Source organism: Symphalangus syndactylus, chromosome 15, assembly GCF_028878055.3.
Source record: "Symphalangus syndactylus isolate Jambi chromosome 15, NHGRI_mSymSyn1-v2.1_pri, whole genome shotgun sequence".
NCBI lineage: Eukaryota > Metazoa > Chordata > Mammalia > Primates > Hylobatidae > Symphalangus > Symphalangus syndactylus.
Window position 1 is genome coordinate 17,256,900 of NC_072437.2, and position 7,203 is coordinate 17,264,102.

The window sequence follows — 7,203 nt, forward strand, 5'->3', positions numbered from 1 at the left end:
CATACACACACAAAGAATTATGGAGCTCTTGCATTAAAATCTCTCATAAATGAGACTTGAAGAAATTCAGGTTATCAACCTCATTTGACTCCTCCTCAAAGACATCATTCTCTTTTCAATCTACGAAATTCTCACTCTCTTCCAGTAGGAAACAATTTATCTCCTTGGAATATTTGGTATCCCACTGCTTCTCAATCCTTCACCTTTTCAAAAACCACATAAGTTTAGAACAACAGTCTTCAAACTGTGGTGTGGTTACCCCTGGGAGTTCATGAAATTGTTCAAAGGGTATGCAGGCATGGATAGGGAGTAAGTTTCCATTTCTTCAACTTCCTGATGTACGCCTTCCCCAGACTGCCCTGCCTGAAATGCCCAGTGTTTGAGTGGTCCTGGGTTCTCCATTTCCACCTCCTCTCTCATGGTCAGGCCTTATTCTCAGGCCTAATCTTACTATGGTACATTGGTCAAGGGTAGGAACACTTTTTAACACCAAGCAAACAATTCAAAATATTGATATCTGAGAAAAGTTTATCTTTCCCAATCGTATAGATATGTATTTAATGATTTAGAAATGAAGTATGTGGGCCCGTGTTGGAATATTTGTATAGGTATGTATTTCATGATTTAGAAATGAAGTATTTGGGCTTGTGTTGGAACATTTTGAATATATAAATACTATAAAGTGGTCTAGGAGAGAAGACAATTTTCCATTAACATGCCAGCACTTCCATCCCAATATTTACCCACAAAAGCCATCACCCTTGAGAGTAAAACTGTGAGAGCAAACGAAGGAGCATTGGTTAGAGACATTGAAAGAGGACACAGGGTTTTTTTTCCTCCAAGAGATACCAAACTATAACAAATGTCTGAGCCTTATCTATCTTTCTTAAGTTGGAATTCAGATGTGAAATGGTCAACACAGAGGCCCATGTTGATATATTGTTAAGACTGAAAAGAGAAGTCAAAAAATTTTTTCTGACAAAAAGTCTGATGTAATTGACTGGTTTCTCTGCTAATTAAGAAATATAAAAGACATTTCTTGTAAATTACATGAGCTCAATCTGCAGCTCTAAGGTTTAAAAAATATATTTAAAACATATGAAAAGCACATTATAAAATAATTGATCTAAAATGTATAAAGAACTCTTGAAACTCAATAATAAGAAGTCAAGGAACCCAATTGAGAAATGAGCAGAAGAATTTGAATAGACACTTCAGCAAAAAATGGTACTAAAAGCAAATGAGCACATGGCAATGGGAGGTACATTCATGAGGAGATACTCAACATGACAATATTAGATAAATCCAAATTAAAACCACAATAAGGTACCACTGCACACTCAATAAAATAACTAAAAAGAAAAAAATGCTGACAATAACAAGTGTTGACAAGAACGTAGATTGCTAAGTGGTACAACCCCTTTCAAAAACGTGTTGCAGCTTCTCATAAACATACACTAACCATGGAACCCAGCAGTCTCCCTCCTAGCTATTTACCCAAGGTAACCAGAAGGAAAATGGTGACAGAAAGCCAATCAGGCATCAAGCATCTGGGGAGGCAATTACTGCAAAAAGACATGACGTACCATTTGGGAATGACAGAAATGTTCTATATCATAACTTTGGTGGTGGATCCACAACTTTATACACTTGTCAAAATTCACAGAACTTTACTTTTAAAGTTAGTGACTCTTTTTTTTTATTTATTTTTTTTTTTTTGAGACAGAGTCTCGCTCTGTCGCCCGGGCTGGAGTGCAGTGGCGCAATCTCGGCTCACTGCAAGCTCCGCCTCCCGGGTTCACGCCATTCTCCTGCCTCAGCCTCCGAGTAGCTGGGACTACAGGCGCCCGCCACCGCGCCTGGCTAATTTTTTTGTAATTTTTAGTAGAGACGGGGTTTCACCGTGGTCTCGATCTCCTGACCTCGTGATCCGCTCACCTCGGCCTCCCAAAGTGCTGGGATTACAAGCGTGAGCGACCGCACCCGGCCTTTTTTTTAAATTTTTTTAAAAACATTGGTTGGAACAGGCTGTATCACTCATTTTCTTTTCTTTTTTTTAAATTTTATTAATATTATACTTTAAGTTTTAGGATACATGTGCACAACGTGCAGGTTTGTTACATATGTATACATGTGCCATGTTGGTGTGCTGCACCCATTAACTCGTCATTTAGCATTAGGTATATCTCCTAATGCCATCCTTCCCCCCTCCCCCCACCCCACAACAGTCCCCGGAGTGTGATGTTCCCCTTCCTCTGTCCATGTGTTCTCATTGTTCATTTCCCACCTATGAGTGAGAACATGCGGTGTTTGCTTTTTTGTCTTTGCGATAGTGACTCTTATTCTATGTAAATGTTATTATAATAAAGCCGATCAAATATTTTATTGCCCAAGATGTAGCAGGAAATGTATCTAATATTTTTATCTTCTCCACCCTTTTGTGAGAATAGAGTTAAATTTGGAGACTCTAAGTGGAAGAATAACAGAGTCTAGAGCTCTTCGATACATTTAGCAAAGCCTTTGGTAGCACACTTTCCAGAAACTGAGATGGCAAATGACTTCAGTTCAAGAAACATTTTGAAAGATGGGTAATTCCAATTCTTTACTTTCAAGAGGACTGAAAGAGGATCCCATCAAGTTGTTAATCCTTGTATTTTAAAAAAGTTTTGATGATAGACCACTACGTGGTATTGTTTTTGCGTGTAACTTGGAAATTTAAGGGACAATATATACCAAAAATCCTCTCGTTATCATCTTCCTTTTTATGTAAACAAGGTTTGTAAGCACTTAAATCCATAAAAAAGAGCCACAAAATAGTTGTTGCTGTGTCTCAGTCTAACGATAACAGGATAGTGTGCATTGCATTCCAGGCTTTCATCTAAGTTATTTACACATGTGAACTCATTTAGTCCTCACGATAACTCTATGGGATATGTAATATTTCTCCCACTTTTACAATTGAGGGAACTTAAGCACAGAACGGTTAAGTAACTTTCCCAATGTCACTCAGCTGGCAAAGGGTGAAACTTGAACTCCAGAAGTTTAGCTGTATAGACTATACTGTTGACCACAGCACTAAACTATATAATATTTATCCAAAAATACACAAAGTATCAAAATTTTAATAAATACCTTACATTAGAATAAAATTCTATAATGGAAAATGGATTAACATAAATTCAAGTCAAAAGAAAAACAATGTAAAATTCTCAAAAATGAAGGCAGAACTTCTCATTTTTAAAAAATCGGTAATAAATATCTATGAGGTGTGTAGATTTCAATGGATATATTTAAAAGTGATGTATCACTTTAATTTTAAATTTACATTTTTACCAAATTGTATTTTCAGCTTTTGTCAGAAACTGAACTTGTAATTATTTAACCTTATGATTACAAATGTTAAATATCAACTAAGAATGTGCAAAGTATACATCAGTTTTAAAAATTGTTTGGAGTTATATAATCAAGTTTCTTTTTTTCTAAATTCCAGTGGTTTGACCTTCTATTAATTTGCTAAATGGTACATTTAAAAACCTGTTCGGTGTTATAAAGCTGGTAGGGAAAAATTAATTCTAAGAAATGATCACTGCCTTTGCTGGGAATAAGTACATACCAACAAATATACATGTAAGTAATAAGAGACACAGTATCATCATTTAAAATTAAAAATAGTAGTTTAGGATGTTTAAATACAAAGATTACTTGCATGTCAAACCAGCAGGGTTTTCAGCTGATTGATTGATTTATACAATACAAGTGAATTCTTAAGTCATTGTGGTTACTGTTCTCGAATCAGAAGAATTTTAAAAGAATAGCTTTGAAAAATAGCAAATATGATTCTGTCCTTTTGCTACTGGGACATAATGACTCTTTTATGCCTCGTGGCATAAGAAACACAAGGCTAAAGCTGTATCGCTAATGTCAATCCTTTAAAGGAGTCAGTGAAGACAATACAGACATTCATTAAGAACAAAATGAGACAGAGAAGGAAAAGGGTTATGAAATCATGTTAAGTGAAAAAAGCAAATTGGTAATTAATTATATTTATATTGCAATCCTTGCAAATGATAGGGAATAAAAAGGAGGGGAAACATTAAAGGATTTTTTTAAGGAAATGAGACCATGAGGTTGCTTTTTCAATATTTTTCTTTACTATCATATGATAAATTAGACAATAAAATCAAGAGAAAAAGAAATATTAAAAGTGGCTTCAAGAGTTAACATGGCTCCCCTGGGGTCAATGTACGGGTCTGGTGAGTATGGATGGAGTGGAGAGAAATGAACCTCTCCATTGCTCTTGCAGTTTCTGCCATTTGTACCTTCTTCCTTCCCACTGGTCCTAAGAATCTCTGCCCCTCACCAGTAAGGCAGAGGCTTTTCAGGTGTGGCAGATACTATTGTCTGGTTAACCCAGCACTCATTTCCAACCCCCTCTCCAATTCCCACCTCAACTAAAAACTCACATGTCAACCTTCATTTGCAGCTGGGTAGCCATGTGACACCTTTCTAGACAATTACACAGAAGCAGAAATCTCTTCAGGAAAATTCTAGCAAAGCCTTTGGTAATTTTTTGTTGATGTTGCTATCGAGGTAATAGAGACACCTGTCATTGACCCTTCTCCCACCTCCTCCTGCTTTAAAGACAAAGGGTTGCCTGCTGCTGCAGCAGCGACTATAGAACAGCACAGAACCAGCTCTAGCAGTGTTGAGCCACTGAAGCAAAGCCAACAGCTGCCAGCCTGTAAACTTGACACCTAAGCAAAACAAACACCTACTTACTTAATCTGTTGTTACCCAGATATGTTATCGCTTGCAGCTAGAAGGATTCCTAATTTATAGACCTGTTGATCCCTGTCACCGGAATTGCCTTAGGTATAAAGTACCCACAAAAATGCCTGAGGAATCAGTGATGGTGAACAACAGAAAACTTAAAAGGCTAAGAGGAATATCAAGGCAGTCTCTCCACACAGCATTTGGCTTGGGGCACAACAAGGTGGAAAGTTCCATAAAGACGATGACTATAACATTTGATTTGCCATATCTCTCATTATCACAAAGGAAACTTATTGCCTACTTATATTCATATTGGCCCTGAATCGGAATATTTAAAACATTGCTCATTTCCAAGCCAAAAGAATCTTCCCCATAGACTTAAATTTAAAAGTAATAAACATAGAAGTTGCAGAGATAGAGAATAAAAATTACTTGTCAAATTTCCAAATAGTTACTGCCAAGCTATGTGTTAAAAATATTTCATTTGTACACCGTGCAATTATAATGATTTTTATTAATTCTCCACCATACCATTACAAATTTCTTTAAAGGATAATTACACTATTTATTTGCAGTAATAAAAATAAAGTCCTGCCATATAGCAATTAGGTGGGGGTAGAGAGCAGAAAACAAAATAAAAATTATGTAATTCTAATGTGTAGTAATGGTTTTTTAAGCTTTTGAATACATATTTATTACATTGGGCTGCCAACTGCACACAGAGCCATCACTCATACCGTCCTAAGACTTTTGAGTAAATATGCATTAGGCGAGTTTTAAGCACTCATTATTAACTCAGCCAACCAGAGCAAATTCATTAACTGTAAGCTTATCTAGTTTATCAACTGAATCTAGACTAAGTTCATGGGAATGTGCTAAACTTTGGATATTTATTCGTTAGACCTTGCTAGAATCCTAGAGTAATATATTCATTATGCCAGGGATTTTTAATGTGCTGTGTCAAATTATGTTCTCCCAAATGCTCAAGTGATATAATATAATTAACTTTATAGCCTGGGTGTTAATTCTTATGATATAAAGGACCATGAATGAATCACCAGCATTGCAGGGTTTTGCTGCCTTTGGTCACGAGATCCCCCATGTGTTGTCTCTTCCAACATTTTCAGCTCTCGCCTCTCTGCTCATACTAGGAAATTTGGTTTCTTTCTTCGCCTGAAAAGTCTACTGTTGAACCGAGAAATTCCCTCAAGCCAAACACTGATACCTCCCCCAGGATGTATCTTACTGATACTCAATAAGGTCCTGTGCTTAAAGTTGCCCCTAAATCCAGCCTCCCTTCAAAAGACTCTCTCTCCTCCCTAGGGCCAAGGAGGTGAGAATAAAATCACTTGTCCAGCATGAACTGCTATCTCTACAGGATTCACTTTATCTTACATGACACACACCACCATATTGGTTAAGATACTGTCAATTATTTTTCATATTTGGTATCTCATTATTCTCCACCCTTTCTAAACTCCCATCATTTTTATTTTCTGCACTATCATTTGGCACTTTGCAAAGGCTTATTTTGTTAGTTTTCTTTCACCCTCTCCAAACCTCATAAATAGTTATGGTTTGATGACTATTCAGTAAATTAATGATGATTTTGATGACTATATCAGAGACCTACCATATAGGTCTTTAAAGTTTCAAAATGTCTTTACTCCTTTTCCATGCCACCTAGCAAAGGCATTCTTATTCTTGTGGAAATGTGGAATGAGCAGAACCTGAGGTGTATGACTTACACCCATCACCATCATATATAATACAGCTTCTTTCTTTACTCTGGGGAGTGAAGCTGCTGAGTAGGCCTTTTCTGCATTGTTAGAAAAGCGTGTAATAAAAAAAGGTGAGAAGCTTCAGTAAGCCGGACAACGCACACGAGCGATAATCAGAAGGTCTCTCCTTTGCAAATACACAACTTGCTTTTGCAAGGATAGTGCTGTATCTTATTCCTGTCTTTCAAAATATCATTAGCCCTGCAACAAAGCATCTCTTAACTCACAAAATATACACTGACTCCACACATACGTATCAGCAACCCTTTCGCAGTCACACCTTGCCGTTCGTACCAAATGTTTCCTGGCTAAACAAGCAAGCATTTATGTATAGCCATACTTTGCCGTTACCTGAATTATCATCAATTCCATGGAAAAACTTATGAGAAATGATGACAGTTACCCAAGAGTCAACTGTGTGACTATGTTTGTGTGTATGTATGTGAGCATGTGCGAGCATGTTTCACGTGTCTAACTAGTATAAACAGGATCCTGATATTTACGCAGATGTTTTCCATGAGATACAGCACCATCCTTGCAAAAGCAAGATGTGTATTTGCGAAGGAGAGACCTTCTGATTATCACTCGTGTGTGTTGTCCAGCTTACTGAAGCTTCTTCCCTTTGTTTATTACACACTTTTCTAACAAT